The sequence below is a fragment of the Felis catus genome, chromosome D3 (genome assembly GCF_018350175.1).
Source record: "Felis catus isolate Fca126 chromosome D3, F.catus_Fca126_mat1.0, whole genome shotgun sequence".
Classification (NCBI taxonomy): Eukaryota; Metazoa; Chordata; class Mammalia; order Carnivora; family Felidae; genus Felis; species Felis catus.
The window spans coordinates 62,395,645-62,416,271 of NC_058379.1; the positions used below are offsets into that span (position 1 = coordinate 62,395,645).

General features: G+C 39.6%; 1 long non-coding RNA gene across 1 annotated transcript in view; it reads right to left on the reverse strand.

Annotated features, from left to right (window-relative positions):
* Positions 1-20,627, reverse strand: part of LOC123381407 — a 303,452-nt gene that overhangs the window by 232,931 nt on the left and 49,894 nt on the right. The window contains exons 4-5 of the long non-coding RNA XR_006588319.1: positions 16,329-16,372; positions 4,174-4,264 (exon numbers count right to left, since the gene is read on the reverse strand). This is a non-coding gene — a long non-coding RNA (uncharacterized LOC123381407). The remainder of the gene's footprint in view (positions 1-4,173; positions 4,265-16,328; positions 16,373-20,627) is intronic.

A 20,627-nucleotide genomic window follows, 5' to 3' on the forward strand; every position in this document is an offset into this window, starting at 1 on the left:
TATATTGGAACAACAGATTAATCCCAAATTTTTATTTTCATCTGGGCCACTGTCATTCATATAAATTCTGGACTCTAAAACAGAAATATCTAAAAATGCCTTCAGGTTGCTGTTCCTGGAAAAACAAACAGTGTTCTCTTGAAATGTATTTGTCCTGTGAAGGCTCCCTGAGGCAGGGGGTCTTTGCATGTACATCGTGACCAGAATTGTTTAATAACTGCCCTGGAGAAACAGGTCTGGAATCAGAACCATGTCTTCTCCCAACATCCTAGCAAAGTAAATTAACCAAAGGAATATACTATACTATTGGCAATGCAAATGCTGGAAGATAAAATACTCCAAAGAAACTTTAGCGCCTAATAATTTAGTTACAAAGAAAAGATTAACTCAAACAAAAACAGGCAATGCAAAACGCATCCAACTGAAATTTCTGAACTTTATGTCTCTGAATTGCCTGCAGGACACAAATGCAGAGATCAGGCCATCCAAAGTCCCAATCTCTGGGTGCAGCCGTTTTGCTTTTGCAAAGTTCCATAGATAATCCTGATGCAGAGCCAAGCTGAAAGCCAATGACTCCAAATTAAAAAAAGAAAGAAAAAAGAAATCCTTGCATGGGTGATCCTGTTGAGCAACCAGAAATGAGAACAAGCATATGAAATGCAATTGCAGATAGTGCAGCATGGACTTTAGCCACTGTGGGTGTTTGAGAGGTGAAACCAATGGGAGTTAGTTATAGACACAGAAAGTGTCCTGGAGAGGGCAGCCCTTCAAGAATGGGTAGAAGATAAACAGAGCAAGAACAAAAGAGCAGGTATTCCAGGTGAGCACATCCTGCAGGAAAACAGACTACTAGTTCTACAGATCACGGAGAGCTGCCCTGGGGAAACAGAGCATGTTTGAGAGCAGTGAGCCCAGTCCTCTTTTGGGGGCAGAAAATGGCCAGAGTATAGCCATCAGAATAAAAAGAAGAAAGTACTGAACAGTGCAAAATATGGCCCATGCCCTATCTTAACAAGGGCATACATCTCACTTTTATCCAAGGGCCTCCCTGACTGCCTAACTTCGGGGTATTTTGAATCCCTTAGAAGTAAATGGTTGGTTTTTCCCATTGTGCTGCTACCTGGGAGCTAAAGATTTCCACTTCTGGTGAGATAATGCACTCAGCTGCATTAAGCAGACAATTAATTTATCCCGTTGGCTGCCCACTACCCATCCGTAATGTACTTAAAAAAAGAAATAATGCTTACCTAGCTTTAACTTGCACAGTATCTGGAAGTAAGAGGGAATGCAGAACATGATACTAAAATCCCTGCACTGTGAACCGCCCTGATCCTCACTGGATCAGCATGTCATATATAACTTCATAATATTGTTACAGAGACATCAGAGCAGATGGGTAAGAAGGATCTTCATATGAGGGAGTGGAATATTATCACTTCATTTCATCTTTATATATCACAATTATAAAAGTGCTGAAATTCAGCAGGGTGACCAGTATATCAACTTCTGACAAATGCCAGCCTGTACAGTATCTGAGGTAATCATAGATATCCCATAAATGTGTCTGAGATTAACAAGACTAGGTCCTGATTTGTGAAAATCTGGTTTATCTGAGTTTGATCGCAAAAAGAGTCAACATCTTAATTGAAAGAACACAGTAATCTACTGGATTAGGGAATTAGAATGTTCCAGAAGTACTTCCTGTCCAGGTTGATATAACACTTTGTTATATGAAAACATGAGCTAGAAGCTGATGGCCTCACAAGATTCTTCATATACATAATTATGTATTATGTATGTATGTATTATGTAAAATTATGAAGCATTTAATTTTACTTTACTCAAAAAACTTTAAGTGGACTCCTATGGTCTATATTGCTTAAATTCCTTAACAGGCTACTCGAACTTCACCAAACCCAGTCAAAGCGTTCTCATATTGCCCTCCCATATACATCCTATCCTAATCATATTAATCTGAACATTGCCCTCTGAATACGCCTTCCTCAAACTTGCCCCCACACACTATACCACATTGTTCCCTATTTGCCAGCCACTAGGAACCTCTCACCACCAATCAAAATCTCCCCCTAAATCCCAGTCGGTCACTTTCTCTCTCAGGGAGCCTTCCTTGCAGTCTCATTGTGAAATACCTTTGTCTGAGTATTGGTAGTGCTTGATATCTCCACTACCACGTCGCACATTACATTATATGGTTAATTACCTGTTTACATATATAAGTCTAATCTCCCTCTCTAAATGTAACTTCCCTGAGATCAAGATCTGTTGACAAAAATATTTTATCCTCTTTACATCAGCTGGTATAGTACCTTCCCCAGACTTTGTGCACAGTAAGGTCCAGAATTGGTCATTTGTTCACCACTATATTTCTAGAAGTTAGCATAGAGCCTCAGGAGCTGCGCATTGGAGGGTGATACTTTTCCTTTTGGGTTTCTCAAAATACAAATACACCTGCTCTCATCCACCCTGTAGAATTACAGATCTCATTAGACAATGCCAGACAAATTGAAGTGTCTTTAAGATATTTTCAGTATGTTAAAAAAGAAAACTTCATTCATCCTTTAAAGAGAAAAAACACAAACATCATACATTCTCTTAAAGTGAACCCCTATTAACTGGAAGTTACTAACTTCTAGTGTAATACAGAAGTAAAAATGATATAGAAATATAAAATAAAAAATAGTTCAAGTTATGGGATTCATTCAATAATTGTTTTGGGGGGCACCAGGGTAGCTCAGTTGGTTGGTTGATTTTGGCTTAGGTCATGACCTCATGGTCATGAGATTGAGCCCCACATAGGGGCTGTGCTAGGCATGGAGACTGCTTAAGATTCTCTCTGTCCCTCTACTCTCTCTCAAAAAAAAATTTTTTTTAAATAATTGTTTTTGATCTTTGGATAATTATTAAAAAGTAAGAAGAAACAGTAGTTCATGCTCATTAAAAATTACTTCATCAACAAACATTTGTTTATGAGACCTGCACTATACCAGAAGGTGATTAAAAAAAAAATCCTTATTCTTTGCAGAGTACACGGAGATTAGCCTCAGGAAAAAAATAGGAGACAGATTTTCTAGGAAAAAGTTGAAGAGAATACTATGAAATTGTACTCAATCTTGGCCTAGTTATCAGTAATGATGGATATCTACATATTTCTTATAAAGCATATCATCGTGGATTCTGTTACATCATTAGTAACTATGTAAATGGGAAATTTCATGTAACCAACAATAAAAACAAAGCCATGGCACAGCAATGTGCTTTTTATGGAATCCATCCAGACCTTTCATTCCTAGAAATTTCACAAAGAAAGCATACACGTGATCAGCAGGTCTATAAACTAAGACCTTGGTTATGAAGGGCAGCAAAGCATTACAGGTGTAAACAATGCTAAAATCTGAAGTTGAGAAGTTCCCATTATATTTTGGATTTCCACACCAAAAGAGAACACCTGCCTTTCACCTCTCTTCCTCTCTCCCTCTCTCCCACTCTCCCAGCCTCTGCACATGGATAAAGAATTTGTAATGTTGCCAACCTTGCCACTTAATGATCTGGATGCATCTACATAATGGCCTCCCGATACTGGCCATTATGGATGAGATTCACGTTATTTATAAATTAGCTCTCTTGTTCCTGCATATTCCTGAGTTTATCATCATTAAGGAGGAGAAATGTTTCTCAACAAAAGGCCCAGGCACTATGGTGATAGACACAATAGTAACTGTTAGATACACAGATAGGCATGTTTCCATTTTGGTCTTTTGTATCTATCTTCACTTGTCCCAGATATGCCATTTTCTGATTCTCAGGGTGAAGAATGTTTTGAAATACATTTGCGTATTCATGGATTGTTGGCTGTATTCACATTTTTTATATTCAGCTAATATTTAAATGTATTTAGGAAACAGGCCTCAATTTAGATTTGCAATGTGGTATGAAATATCATAAAGGGAAATCACTTTCAGGCTGTTAGATCTGGTGCAGCTGGGGAGACAGAGAGGTTCAAAACATCTGTCAGCCCACAACGTTTTCACAAACCCTTTCCACACTCAACAATACTGAGTGATGTGGCTGCTAACCCAGAAAATGTAAATACCTGTAGAAACATGAGAGCAACGGAATGAACCTAATTTTCAAACATTTTATTTAGATTCTTACCAGTTCACAGGCTGAATTCCTTTGGGCAGACTAATATCCTCCAGATGTGGGCCTGTGTCTATGCCAATTTTTAGTCTGGTTTAGTGTATGGCTGGAAAAGACAAGGAAGGACTTCCCATAAGGAGAAAAAAATATTTAAAAAAAAAAAGGTTTTGAAAGAAGCAGCTATTTTGAGAAGACATCCGTACCTTCATCAGCACCTAATACATTAACTCTCAGTTCCATATTTGCCTGTAGGCAATTAGCCCTGTGGATTCTGTACAGAGCGAATGAGATCTAACCCATATAAAAGTATAGGTCCTAACTTTACACGTGTTATATCCTGTGGCCTCAGGCTAAGCTCCATAGCCCAGCTAGTCATCTTACAAAGTTACCTGGGCAAGAGCACAATCTGATTCTACTGCCTGACAGAACAGTTCATTGATATGGATATAATGGTGGCATCTCTCCTCCATAAAGGATTCTAAATGCCTCTCTTTTATAGTGAATAAAATAGCCCAAAACAGAACCCAACTCATGGGCAGTACTTAGTAAAGTTTTGAGGATGAGGTTGATAATGCTGTCATGACGATGGGGGTGATGAAGGCGATATTAACAAAGAAGATCTTCTCCAAGATGTCTACCTGTCAAGGGAAAGTAATTTTCTTGTGCCCAACCACCAAATAAAGAAATAAATAAAACAAGCAAAATACAAATCAAAAACAAAAACAAAACTCATTTTATGCTGTTTGTATTGTCAATGATGTGTGCATCCGTGTGTGTGTGTGTGTGTGTGTGTGTGTGTGTGTGTGTGGTGTGTGTGGTGTGTGCCTAACTGAAAAGGAAAGAAGTCAGAATTAATAGCTGAGACTGTTGCAAAAATCCAAATTCCAGCTGTGGCCTGAGATAAATGGCACCCTATGGCGGTATGTCCTTCTTTCCACATGTAGCGATGGGTCAAAGTCAGACAATGAAGAAGTCATGGCCTGTCTCTGGCAAAATTTACACTGACTAGAGAAAAGATCACTCAACAAACATCCCGGCCCACTCACATGATCCTGGAGACACATCATCTATATTCATAAAGCATTTTAGGATAATTAAATATCAGGTTCCAGGACAGTACAAGATACAATTAATCATTGAGACAAACGAAGAATCTCCATTCAGCTAAACACACTTCACATTTGGGGGGATAAGGGAGCTTAGTAAGATTTTTTTTACACATCTGCTCAGGGTAGTGGGTTTGTAGCACTCTCATTTGCTATGTAATTTTCCTTCGACAAGCAGTAGTTTAGAACCAACTGATTACAAACTGAGAACAATGAGACAACCTTGTAACAATTTCAACACAGAAGATTCCAGATTATACTCAGTGGAAATCAGAATAGTGTTACAGGTATCACTATTTATCCAATATGATTGTAAAATAACTCAATAATTAGTAATTAGTAATCTTTTTTTGAATATGACATTTATTGCCTTGCTCAGAATGCAAGACCTTTGGATCAAGAATTGTGTGATATATTTCTTCTGCATTCTCATCAACACTTGGTATAGTACCTTGCAATGAGTAGATACCCAATAAATAACTGTTGATTGATAACTGAATTAATATTTCTGACATGCAGTTCTGATTATAACATTATTGTACACACAAAAATTGTGACAGGCTTCTTGTTGGCTGTAGAATAAAGTGTAAGACTTTTAGCCTTTAAGTCATTCTGTATCTTATAACGGAGCCCCAAATGACCTTTCCGACTGTAATTTCCCCCTATTGCCCTCACAGAGCTCACTGTCTCCTATTTATATGTCACGTTTCCTTCAATTTCTTGGTTCAATTTGTTTCTTTCATACAAAACATTCATTTTCTCATCATCTCATAACTTTCCTGGTCAAATGTTACTTCCTCATGTTCCCTTCCCTAATTCTCCCTGAGATTCTCAACTGCAGTGATCATTGTTTTATTTGAACCCCCACAGATTATTAGACATCACTTTCTCAGGGCTTAAGTTCTGCAGTCATTCTTGTGTATGTCATATTTGCTATCATTCTGTAAATTCCCCAAAGGCAATATCTGCCCCAAAACTTTGATTCAACTTAGAAAAATCCAAACTCTTATTATCTTTGAAACCCAAGGCTCTTAAACAGAGAAGTTCCCAGTAAATATTTCTTGATTTAACCTGCTATTGATTAATTTACTCATATAAAAGATAAAAATCTTGGTATAAATTCAGATGAAACAACTAAAAATATTTCCGTTTTGGTATAGATATTAGACTCATTCTGAGTTCTTCTGAATGGTGTGATTTGGCTCAGGAAGGATTTAGTGAATGACATGCTTAGTAACTTTTATGAGTCCCTCCAGCCATGGCAGATTCATCCATATCCGGCCACATGTTCCTTTCCTCCATTTCCTAAACTCCTTACCTCACCTGCTACTGTAAGGTTTTTCCTTCTTCACTCCATTTACCCATATCACTTCCTTGCTGACTTTATACCTAATCCATCCTTGTGTCCTTGCCTTGCCCATGTAATTAGGTTGCTCCTAACCTGGCTAGCTTTCTGACAACAGTTTTGTCTCTCTAGTTTGGCCCAACACAAGAGAATAAGAAAAATCACGGGTTCATTCCTTGGATGAATGAATTATCACTGTTATGCTTCCTGTAAAAGAAAGAGGTAATAAATACAAAACTCACTCCTAACATAAGCAGTCATACTTGCATTTGGTAAGGAAAAGTCTATTCCTTCAAAACAACATACATACGCTACTTAGAAGGTGTCTATATAGTCTAGCAAATTTCTGGACTTTTCTTAGAAAACATATGACTGTATTTTTCCAGGAAGACCTCCAAGGAAGTACTAGATTGTGACATTCTCAAGAGGATGATTATGCATTATTCACTGCCACATCCTAAGTGTCTGGTGAAGTGCCTATGATACAGTGGACCCATTGCAAATATGTGACAAATGAATAAGTTTATATATTAATAAATGAATGTAGTTCCTCCATGGTCCCCCATTTTGAAGAAGGTGGTCCAAGTTGTCCTCTCATTTTCTTCTCGTGATGAGCATGCCATATGCAAGAGCTCTGCCATCTATCTGCCAAACACTGACTCCTCAAAACAGGTAACTGTAGTCCTTAGATAAAGGGAGAAGATATGGAAAGGAGAGAGGGCATAGGATGAAAGACTTAGAAAAATGTCCAGGAATAAAAAGGGAATTTATAAAATTATAAAAATGCCTTTTATTTGTGCAGCAGCTTACTGTATTTTCCAATGTGCTTTTGAATGTATTTTCTCTATTAAGTCTCATGATGATTCCAAGGAAGCCAGATAGGTATTATTCCTTTTGCACCCCTGTAGTTCCACACACATTACACATTATATTACAGATGAGAAAGCTGATATCTCAAAGTAGACCCAACTAGTAGGTTAAGGATCTCCCAATTCCAGAATTCAACTCAAAGTTTATAATGACTATTTTAACTTGGCCTCAATTCATTGTGCTACACAGATACTACAAAGAATGATCTTGGCTTGTTTTTTGCCAGCTCCCCTTCTTTCCATCACCCCAATCTTTCTTCTTTGTTTTCAGTTTAGATGGATAAGGGATCCAAAACAAGGACCACTCATCATTTCCTGAAATACTTTTGTTTTTCCTTATATTCAAGAAGCCTTTCACGCCATTTTCTTGCCTGTCAGTGCTCAGGCAATGACCCCCCACTTCTACCCCATGTGCTCCCAGTTACTCGGCTCATTTACTGGGAATGAATAATTGATTCCAATTACTACACCCATAGCTAAGCAAGTTCTGAAGAATCCCAGTGAAGCGGAGGTGGAAGTACCGTTAGGACTAAGAGGCTGCAACGTAGCAGTCGAGTGCTGTCTTTAGCATGGTATGGCTGAAAAGTGGCTGGTTCAATCAGGCACAGGAAAATACCTGCTCTCCACAAGATTTCTACATTCTTCTCTAAAATAAATTTCTGAGGTTGTCTTCTCAAACGATTTTGAAAAGAAAAGCTTACCACTTAGTTTTTTTGCATTTCATCCTTTTTGCAGTAATAATACACAGTGCTATCCAGTGGACAGCAGCAGGTGGAAGAAACACATGAAACCACTCTAAGAATCAAGGGTCCCAATTTCTAGTCTGGGGCCCCACTCTCATTTATTAGGAAACCCTAATTGTCAAGTAGGTTACCTGAGTTCAAGATGCAGTGCCTGATAAGGTAAGCCTAAATGACCTTTCTGCTAAGACAAAGGCCTTTCTCCCTCTAGAACTACAACGCATGTCAGTGAGCTCAGAGTGGCTGGGGCTCATCATCATTTAGCCCCCTACCAGGCATCTTCATTCAAGGCACACACATAGGAGGTGGTCTTGCCTGGCTGGCCTTTGCCAACCTGCCCTCTGAATGTGTAATTCAGGCTCTAGGAGCCTCCAGCATTGTGACATTAATATGGGAAAATTCCTCCTGACCTCTCCTGTCTACTCCTGCTCCCCCCTTCCTTGAGCAGAATGTTCCAAACACCTTCAGTTTTGTTCTCCCTCAACTCATCTGGCCCCATTTGGACTTGGCATTCAAAAGGATGCTATTCCAAATTGCTAATGTTTACCCTAGGTCCCAGACTCTCCAATATATAGCACTGCTCTCCTCTCTAACAGCTTAGGATTCATCCTACCAATGCTTAGACCACTGACCTGATCCGGAAAATGGGTATATGCTGCATAGAGAGGTTACTGTGATGATAAATGGTCAGACTGTAGCTACGGAGTTATTTTCAGCAAATATATAAACCAGTGTTATACCAGGGCAGTACCTGGCATTCCAGGCAGATAGAGCAGATGTCTTGAAAGGACAGGAAAACAGATGCCTAATTGCAGTTACACGCTTCTATCCTAGGGAGGCAGAAGCACCCAGATAGCTGCTGACCTCCTTACCTCCATTTACTCACCTGGACAGTAAAACAGGGAAAGCTTATGTTCTTTCCATTTGTTTCTATAAAATTCCCAAGGAAAGTGCTTGGCAGAAAAAGAAAGAGAAATGAAATCAAACCTCATTTTTTTCCTCTTTCCTTTCAGATGCCTGATTTATTCACTCCACGAGATGAGTGGCATTTGGAATTAAAACCTCCAATCCCAAAGGAATAAAGGCTCGGAAGATGAGAAGTTAAGCTAACCAAAACAGAGTAGGTTAGAAAAGGCAAAAGCTGGGGAAGCAAGGGCAGAGAGAGAAGAGAAAGTGAATGAGGTGAGAGAGGCAGGGGGTGGAGAAGTGGAGGGGAAGAGGGAGGGAGTCAGGAGGGTAGCAGTTGGGATCTAGGGTGAGAGAGAGGGGAAGGGATAGGAGAATGAAGGAAAAAGAGGAGAGAAAGCAGAAGGGCGGAAATGGCAAGAGGGAAGGAGGGAGAAATAAAATATAGGTTGGGTGACTAATGCTTAATTTTGATACAAAGGTAAATTGTCATTTAAAGCACCAGATGTCTTCATTTGCCACAGCTAAGATTTAAAAGACAGAAACTCAATTCAGTTGCTCTTTTCTCTAATACAAAATATGTTTTATCCCAAAGGAAAAACGTGTTTCTTTCTGCCAATAAGTGTCAGCAGCTAATCTGAAGCTTTCAATGAAACAATACCATTAAATAATTTAACCTGGAAAAAAGTCACTGATATCTGTGAAATAATGTATAGATTTGAGATGGATCAAACTCAAAAATGGGCGGGGGGGGGGGGGAGTATAAGAAATGGGCTTTGGGAAACAAAGGGGCATCTGCCACTAAACAGAAAGGAAATACATTAAGCTCAGGGAATTGAAAATAGCCATGGCAAACATGTACACTGACACAGTGTTGTGTCTAAGTACACAACAGGCTTCTCTTGCTGCTGTAAGAAAATTGTTCAGAACAGAGCTTCTGCAAAATGAAATTTGGGGACCAAATCAGATCATTATTCTTCCCCCTAGAATACAAATCTGTGCATTCCATGAGCTCTCCCAGGGGTGTTCATAAAGGGTGATTTCACCACTGGGGTATTTCTCCAGGATCTGAAGGATAAGTAAGAAAGAATCTGGATTAAGTGTTAGCAAATCAAAATTCTAACTCAAGTTTTGCTACATGCTAAAACTAGTCTCTTTAATGTATTTATCCCAAAAGATCTTAGTTTTTTGACTGGTAAATTTGGATGATCATACTTAAAAAATATATAAAAGCATCCCAGAAACATACAGTGAAGTTACTCTCTACATATAACTTCTCTCTCGTTAGTCATTTACTTATGCTTTCACTCATTGGTGTCTCATCAAAAGCCAGGCAATTATCTCTACTAATTCTAAAGAGACCCATTTCTTTCAACACCCCGATAAAATGGTCCATAGACCAAAAGGTTTGAGGACCACTCACTCTGGGGCTTTCTCTTCCCTCTCCTCCATTAGTACCTCTATTAATCATCTAGGCCAGTGATTTTCTACTCAAGCTGAGCATTAGAATCACCTGGGGAGCTGAAAACAAAACAAAACAAAATAAAAAATAATAAATACTGATCCCTGGACTCCACTCCACACCATTTAAATCAGATTTTAAACATTGGTGCAGGCTTGCATATTTTTTCAGGCTTCCGAGGTAATTCTAACAAGTGTTGACACCACAATGGTTCCAGACACAGTATGGAACTTCACTGACAGCAATACATTTGACCAGTCCTTTTCAAGTAAGACCCAAATCAAAAGCTCTTGATGGAGACTCTCACGAAGAACAAAAACTGTATATTCAAAATGAAGCAGCTAGAAAGAGGACAGGGAAAGATTAAAGTTATTAAAAACCTAATCATTATCTTCTTCCTAGTAATTGAAGCAAGACTTCTCAGAAGACCATGGGGGAGGGGAAGGAAAAAAAAAAAAGGTTAGAGAGAGAGGGAGCCAAAACATAAGAGACTCTTAAAAACTGAGAACAAACTGAGGGTTGATGGGGGGTGGGAGGGTGGGTGATGGGTACTGAGGAGGGCACCTGTTGGGATGAGCACTGGGTGTTGTATGGAAACCAATTTGGCAATAAATTTCATATTAAAAAAAATAAAATAAAAAAGACTTCTCTATAATAGCTGAAATGTTTGCAATCCTTGGAGTTGGTGCTTTATATTCTGACTCCAAATAATCAGTACCCAAAGTTGAGTTAAAGTAAGAAAAATTATCCCTGAATTCAGAACTATAGTTTTAACCCAGATGGGATCTGGGAAATAGATAACTGCAATTCCCTCAAATGGCACAGGAAGTCAGTACAATCTTCTGAAGGCAAATAAACGCCCTAAAAAATCCAGGTTTTGGAATGGAAAGAATTAACTTTCAATTCATTCTGCCACCTTCTAGCCATATGCCCTTGAGCAACTCACTTTACTTTTACCTGAGCTCCAGTTTTCTTATTTTTTGATTATATGTTTATTTATTTATTTTGAGAGAGAGAGCACATATGCACAAGGGAGAGAGAATCCTAAGCAGGCTCTGCACTAACAATGTGGGGCTCAATGTCACAAACTGTGAGATCATGACCCGAGCTGAAATCAAGAGTCAGAGGCTTAATCAACTGAGCCACCCAAGTGCCTCCAGTTTTCTTATTTATAAATATAGTAGGAATAACAACAACTACTTTGAAGTATCACAAAAATGAGACTTACAAATAGAAAGACCTCACATTCAGAGACACAATAAATGTTAACAACTAGAAGGATGGTCATGATCATGATCATGACTTAAAGCAGAGAACTGGTGTAAAGACAGTATGCTGTAAAACTGGTTAGCATCTTGGAAGGAACCTTATATTTGGCACTGCAATTGTTTACCAAAAAATAGGGAGAGATGTAAATAATATTTATAAAGCTACTTGAAATGATAAATCTTAAATGAAAGTTGAAAAATCCAGTTGATTGCTACATAATATTAATATCTGGACACTGAAAGCCACCATAGGCTTTGTTTGTGCAGGTGTTGTCATATTTAAAAGACAAAATAAATCTTTTAGTCACTAGATAAATACCCGGATGAACATGGTAGGTATTTGTAAGAGAAACAATTGCCTGCAAAGCCAAGAAATACCTTTCTCAGCTTTCTCTTTGACTAAGAGAGTCTGTACGACCCAATTTAGGCCTTCTATTTTCTCTTTTCTTCCTGTCTTGGTTGTGCAAGCGATGGCTAGAGCCATCTCAAGACAGTAAGGGAAAAGCCAGGAGACTCACAGAGAATCCAGCCCTGACATCACTAAACCACAGACTCAACCCGGTAACTGCTTACACCTCTAGATTCTTTGTTATGTGAGAAAAATACAACCCTGTTTGCATAATAAGAATCTGTAATCAGGTTTGTATTATTTGCATCTGAATACAGCCTACAGTGATACAATATAATTCACTAAATCTAAGAAATTCACAACAATTTGGAGTCTCAGTAGCCATCACCTACAGATCTCAAGATCTATATAATTGTTATCTATCCATCTGAAAAACTGACTTTTTTTCTATAGCTAAAAGTGAATTAAAAACTGTCAAATGCAAAAACAAACTGTATTAAGAGAGAAAACACAGGCTCTATAGCTATTAACCTACTATCAAATCATAGGCTGCTTTTATCCTGTGTGCTTAGGATACCACATTTTATCCTGATATTTAAGTCCTTTCCCCATCAGAACCTGTTTACTGTATTCCAATATAAGCAGAGTTTCTTAATTGTCACCTGTATGTGCCATGACTTTCCATGCCTTTGAAGGTGTCCTCATCTTTCTTACCAGCAGGAACACTTTACCTCATGGCTTGCCATTTATTCCAATTGTCCATATTCTTGTCATGTCCCATGTCCTCTCTGAAGATGGCTCTGATTTCTCAAGTCCATAACTGTCTCTTTAGTTTTTAAGCCACCTAATTAAAAATGCACTTATGCATGTGCACACACACACACACACCTCTACCACCTTTGCCCTATGTCTAGGTTTGCTTTCCCCTGACTATAACTCTGCAAAGGCAGAGCACATCGCCCAATGGATCTCCACCCTCACTGTGCCAGACTTATTACTGGAGCCGCACCAGAATGTTAATGGGAAAATTATGTGGATTCTCAGATAAATACTGTGGATTTTTGTGGACTCTTCAGGAGACACTGTGCCTGCCCTTATCTAATACCTGTTCAGAATATCAGACATTCCAGGAGGCCATGAGAAGACACCTTTAAAAGGCAGAATTGGCCTGAAAACATTCACTCGCATATCACCCTGCAGAATCCAGGCACTAGAAGTGGCGCTGTCTGTGTATGGCACATTGGCCACACTGCCAATTTGTGCCCCAGAGAGATCCAGTGGCCCCAGGTTTCAAAAGCTCCTTCTGAAGAAACTTTAGCTCTTCGTTCCTTTCGGCAATTCTTGCGCCCATCCTTCTTTATGCCAATTTGTTCTCTTCCTCCTTTGTCTCAATGTATCTTCTGTTTACTTCTCCATCTCCCCAGCGCTTCCTATTCTGCCTCTCCTTTCGCTTTTCTTTGTGACGTTCCAATCACTGATCATTGCCTTGAGTGTAATTTTCTTGCTCTGTGTCTTCTCATCCATTCATTATTCTCCAAGTTTGATTTCTCGATCTCCTTTCTACCTGGTAGGTGGCTTAGGAACAAAACCAGTTTTGCTTCGTTTTGTTTTCAGGATAAAGTGAACGAAGGCCCTGGCATAAAGGTATTTGTCCAAGGCCACAGCAAGTTAGTACCACTGAGGACAGAGGACACTCAGACCCCATGAAGACCATGTCACTGAGTGGTCCCATGCACCACGTCAGATGTAAAAATCAATTCTTTGGCAGTAATAAGACATCACAAATTTCAGAATAGTGACAGCTGATCTGATTAATTCATTCTACAGAACAATGAGAATAACAAGAGAAGAGAGTTAAGAAACTTAGAAAGGATACAGAAATGAACAAGTCCCTCCTTTCTTAAAAATGGTGTTAGCAGGATATTAGATTTACTAGTGAATTTGAACGCCCTTTTCCACCCTACCCTACCATGCCTCTCTTTTAGCTGGGGATTTATTTCAAGGCCTTACCAATCATATGCTAAAGCTGGTACATCACTAAAACATCTTCTGGGAGGACAGGGAGAAATCCAATCTAGGATTGAAAGCTGCAACTGTCATAGATAAAAAATACCCTTCCAAAGGCTGCTATTGAGTCAGACAGTTGGAAGAATTATTGCAAAATTGCCTGAGCTTCATGTAAGTTACTGGTTAGTACTCTGCCCAATGCCAGTAGTACCCATTCTTAGGGACCCCCAAGAGGAATGCAATTGGGCCCCTCCCATAACCACTCCCCAGTGACTCAACAATGCTATTAGCAGAGACCCCAGGAAGGAACGAACTAAATGATTTCTACCAGAAAAGATCCAAGGTTTAAAACCAGATCTCTCTACTCTGAATTGTGCATTAGCTGAACTCTCAGCACTTTTGAGAGAAGCTCTAGCCAGACAAAAAAATACCTTTGGCAGAAAGAAGCTATACTATACCCTGCCATGAAAAGGTGTGTGCTGAATGCATGACACCACTGTCATCAATACGCTGTTACAAAAGCCTATGGTTCAATATATTCATTTGCACATTCATGTCCTGCCCATAAAAACTCCTAGTTTTTAGTCAGAAAATCTCAGCTTTCCTAATTAGAATCCTCTATGCCAACTGACGGCCCCAGGCCCCAATGCCACCAGTACCATCCCGAGTCCTCAGCCTTATGATCTCACTATCTCATTCATGTACTCACATATACACGCATGTGCACACATGCACACACACATACTCCATGAGCATAAAGACATACTTCTAGTTTTATGGCCTGTATCAAATTTTCCAGGCCTACCTGTGGCCTAGGGTCATAGATAATCCAATATTTGTGTCATTAATTTATGTAACACAGGCTTATTTTTTTTGTCAGCAAAAATCATAATTTTATAAATTAAATAAGAGATTTACTGGGTCTTTACTTCCTGGGATAGCCGTGTGGTGAGACAGATTGTTCATTCAGTGACACAGTCTTTGAGTCAAATGACCCAAATATATATACAGCTATATACAGATATAATTACAAAATCCCTCTTTGAGGAATTCCATTATAGAAGGACAACTCACTGGAAACAAAGACTTGTCAGAATGTCTTCTTTCATCATCAGGATTTTAGTTTTTATTGCAAATAGGAAAAGCAGAGTGGCTTGCTTCTTCAGGTAAGGGGTGGCTTAACCAATTATTTGAAAGAAAGAGCTGTTCTGGTATCTGTAAAATCTGAAGGAATATGCAATGGGCTACATTTAAGACTTTAAAACTGACAGCTCCAACGTGAAACTTTAGTATGCCCCCAAGATGTTAAATACAAAAGGACCTTTATGTACTTTCAACTGCAAAGTCTTTCTCAACATACCTATATACCTTAACTTCTTCCCTCTTTTTACTAACCTACAAATGCCACAACCTTTCCTTTTCCTGTACAAAAGGATATCAAACAAATTGCACTTCTTGATATATGTCGGTCCCTTCACTCAGGAAAAACGACATGGCTATTTTATTAGACGGGAGGTCTCAAGAGCTCCTGAACCCCACAGACAGTCTCGTAAATTACCAAGAGCCACACCACCGGAGCAACAATAAACTTGAAATGGGTTAAGTGGTTTTGTTTCTGGCTCTCCCCCACATCTCTCCATGGATAGTCCTGGAACCATACACCTCCCTGGATATGTAATCACGGATACATACTTAGGTACCTGGGGCCCAAACTCAAGAACAACATTACACCTGACCATGATTTTATAATCAGCAAATTGACTGCATCTTTGGATAACATTCTCTAGGGACTGGAATTAACTATCTAAGCGTTTATGTATCTCTAAATATATTTCACTTTTTGAAATTCTTCATATTTTTCAGCTCAGTGATGATGTAATTATTTCTAAAAATCTGTAAATTCTCCCATTTTTGTGTCATAATGGCTCTTTTATTTGACCTATACCTGCAGTTTTCAGGAATGACCTCTGATATGAGCATTCTGTATTGACCCAGTTAGGATCAATCAAGAAGACAGCTAGAATCAGATCAGCAATGTTGCAGCCCTGTGTGCCTGCTGGGTAAAACTGCAACTCCACAGCTTAAAGAGCAAGCAGAGGATGAGGAAGCAAAGCTCACCTGTGAATGCCAAGGACTTCCAGCTCCTCTCCTTGGTTTGCCAGCTGTGGATGAGAGATGTCAATGCATTCTGACTTCATTATAACTGTACATACAGCACAAGTCAGGCTACTGGTCTATGCAACGGGCAGCAATAATAAAGCCTCTAAATAATAATCTAGTCCTCAGATCTGTGGCCCTCTCCATTGCTTCAACATGTCTTCAGGAAGGTCCAGGAGCCTGACTCCCTGCTCAGAGCTGCAGCTAGGCACAGATATGGCAATCCCATTTCTATCTTCTGTGATCAAATGCCCTTCCTTGTGCTTACATCAGGTGTCACCCCACCTGCAGTACTCTCTCCCCTCCATATATTCTCCTCTAAGAGACTGGCAAATATATCCATTTGGGTCTCTGGATCCTTATGACCACCTACATAACATGCAGAATTCTCAGCTACTGTGCTTGAGCACCACTTCCATGTTTACACTATAAGCTTCACAGACAGTTATTTTGCTTTTTCAGAAAAAAAAAATGTGTAATGATAAGATATCAGGCCTTGAAATAACCTTGCTTGGGTTGCCAACCAGACTCCAATGAAACCTTTTATATAATTTTGGCAAGTCTTAACTCTTCAGTGCCTCAGTTTTCACATCTGTAAGATGGGGATGGTGTAACAGCCCCTGCTTTAGAGAGCTGTCATGAGATTCTCTATATAAAAAGCTTAGCCCAGTACCGGGAGTATACTAACTGATCAAAAAAAAATGTAGAAGTTTATTATTATTCACTGTAGAACTGGTTATCATATGTCAAGTGCTGGAAAGAAAAAGATATGTTTTCTCTCAAGAAAGAGCTTATATATATCCTATTATGTCATACCTGCTACAGGAGCTCACCACCTGCCTGTCCCACAAGGGCTAGAAAACTCCAAACTGGAAAATATACATATGCCCAGTTGTGTGCAAACTCTCAAACACAATTAATTTTGTGAAAGATTTATATAAAACATGACCAAAATCCACCTCACCCTCAGATTTCACTCTCAAAGGAAGAGATACAGAATCCTAGGCTATGTCAGACTAATGAATCCATTCATTTGTTCCTGATTTGGGGTCTGGTAAGCCCAAACTTTGAGGAAAATTAAATGATTATAACTATATTCAAGTTGGGATTTAGGAAAACAGACAAAAGAGTGAGGAGGGAGCTTTGAGGCAGTCAGGAACGTAATGAGGAGAAAATTCCAAATAACAGTCACAGAATACAAAGAAAATGGCCTTTTATGGACACCACAAAGGAATCATTTGGGTGTGAAATATCTTTTCTTAAATGCAATAATTTGGTGAAGATGAAGTCACAGGGCTTCGAGAGGAGCATGAGGTGGCCTGCAGGAAGGCACAGATGGCTGGAAGCAAACTAAGCAAAGACCCAGCCCCATGCAGCCACTTCTCTGAAAGGCTGTGATCGCCTGGCACAAAGGCCGACCAGACATGTCAGGGAGGAGAGCAGGAGGCAGCTGGAGAAGCTGAGATTAATGAGGAAGCGCAAAATGAGAAAGAGCAACAACTGGAAACCCTTGTGGTGACATCAGGAGCAGAGCCAGAGAAGACAACCTTGTTATCACATCTGCTCCATCGTTATAATTAAATGGTAATGCGTGTCTCTTGTTGGGTTACCAGGGTGGAATTCCAAGTGGGGGAGCCCCTCACCACTCACTCAGGCCCCCAGCCTCTGCCCTTCTTGTTGAAGCTGAGGAATCGTTCCGGGTGCTAATAGGCTGGGTGTCTGGAGCAAGTGTTAATTTTGGATTACATCTGAGTGGAAATAAGATGAAGGTCTGGGGAATGCTTTGCCTTCACTCAGATGTTTCATTTCCAATTACTAGCACTGCAGAATACCCGGGGAGATGTTTTCATTCCAATTTGGAAGATTTCATAAACTTCCAAACTTTGAGGTATTGATCCAAACTCTTGAGCTTTGGAAGCGAGCACACACACTCGGCAGGGAGGATCTGAAATCTCCGGAGGAGAGGGGGTGGGGGAAGAGAGAAGGTAGTGTAAGTCCCATCTGAGGAGATATGCCCACTCTCAAATGGGCATACCTCTCTGCTTTTGCCAAAATTGGCTCTGCCCAACCCCAAGGCCCATTAGAGGCACTCAGAACCATTAGCTCTGACTGGTTCTGTGCTGAGTAAATACTCTCGTGTCCAACTAGAAACTAGGGCAGCTGCCTCGGTTTGCTTTTTTTTTTTCTTTCTTTCTTTCTTTCAAATTCAGCAACACAAAGTTCTCAACCCCAAATGGCTCAATTGCACCTCTTAATAAGTATGCCGTTTTATGTATTCTGCTAGTGGAGGTCAGCATTAATTTGAATTTTGCTAGACTCTCAGTCTTTTCTCACTTGGTTTTGAATATCCCAGATTTCTGTTTGATTTTGGACAGGGTCATTTGCAGGGAGGGTGCAATAATCAGATTTCCACCATCAGAAGGTAAGCCATCTATACCTGCAGGAAAAGGCCTCTGTCTATCATCTTTGGAATCTATGAGCTAAACCGCAGTTGTTTGTGAAGCCTCCCAGAGGAGGTTTTTAAAAACAAAGCACTTCACTCAATGAGAATGGGGAGGGTATAGCATAACGCTGTGCTAATGCATTATTCAGCACAGCTTCAACCAGTGAGTATCTGGTTATCATAATGCCCCAATACCTGGACATTATGTGGCTATGTTGCAGGGCAAGAAACAGATACAACTAAACCTAAAAGGGATTTACTTTATAAATAATATTTGTCTTTTCTTTCACATTTTAGGTTAAGGGCCAAATGGAGAATAAAGAACCTATGGAGAAACTTCTCTTGTGATTAAAACAAAATTATCCTAACACCTTGTAAGATTTATTTCTACACCCAGAAACCAACAGAACACCAAGTGGCACAATCATGAGGTGCCATGCATGTTTAGTTTCTAGCTGACATTTAGAGATATTGTACTAGAAGTGGCTCAGTGAAATCAAAGCTACCCAGATGAGTTAGGAACATAGTAAACACCCAATAAATGCTAGCTGTATTGAACTGGGGGTCATTCCGATTTAGGCTTTTATCCAGTCAATACTTCTCACTCTCCTCATTTTCTAATGCTGCCTTCTTCAGAAATGACCTAGGGAAAAACTAGTTTTTAAAAAATGAAATAAACAACCAGATCGCTGGCAGACACCATTGTAGATGTTCACCAGTGCATTTCCTTTTTCTGGATACATAGCAAAACTGCATTTCCCAACTTTCTGTGTCTCAGTGGAGCCAGAAGAATGTAAGGAAAACTGATTGGTGACTTACAAACTGAGTAAGCTTCAGTGGTGAGGTTGGATGCTACATGCTGAAGATGGCAGTGACTAAAGATGGAAGGATCTTGAGTTCCTCACTAACCACATGGAGCAGAGCCCCATACCCCACCTTCCCCTGCCAATCAGAGTAAATTATAAATGTTTAATGTGTTAATCCACTGAGAACTGAAGAGTTGTTGCTTTGTTTTTTCTCTCACAACAGGTAGTATTAGTTACCCTGGTATGGAAATGGATAATTTGAAATGGAGATCTATTATAACAAAGACCAAAAATGCATGGCACTGACTTAGAAGTCAGGTGGCAAATAACAGGGAAGATATCAGAGGCTGGAAAGATGGTGATTCACATTATGCAAAGGCAATACAGGCAATAACCTGACAGGAAGACGTCCTACCTACTGAGCCTGTTGCTCTAGGTAAAGTAGTTGGAAGGAGAGTAGGGTGTTAGTATATGTTTACAATTATTGCTGAATTTGGTTAGAAATTATAATAAAGTGATAAGTTCAAGAGAAAATTGATCAGCTTGTAAAAAAATAAAAGGGAATAGAGAGAGTCCAGTAATATGGGACCTTGGATTACAAATATTGACTGTTTCGTGGGCTCCAAGGAGTAGGAAAAAAAGATCAAATAAGGCTTTGAGCAACAGAGCCCCACTAGGAGCCCGCTTTCTGGGAAAAAAAATCAAATTAAAGATAACCCAATAGCCTCAAGGTAGCTGCCATTAAGCTGAAAGAAGAAAACATGACTGAGAGGAAGCAAATAAATAATGCAGATTTGGACACTTTCCAGGGAAAGAAACTTGGGTGCCTCAGTTACTAGCATGTGAGACTGACTTTAAGCAAACAGATCAGCACCCTCTTAGTTTTCAAGGGAAGTATGTTTCTGGAGAAACCATAAACCAACAAATGCAACCCTTGACCACTCAGGATTTAAAAAAAAAAAAAAAAATCCTTGTGACCTCAGCCTTCTGAAAACGGCACAGCCCCAAGAA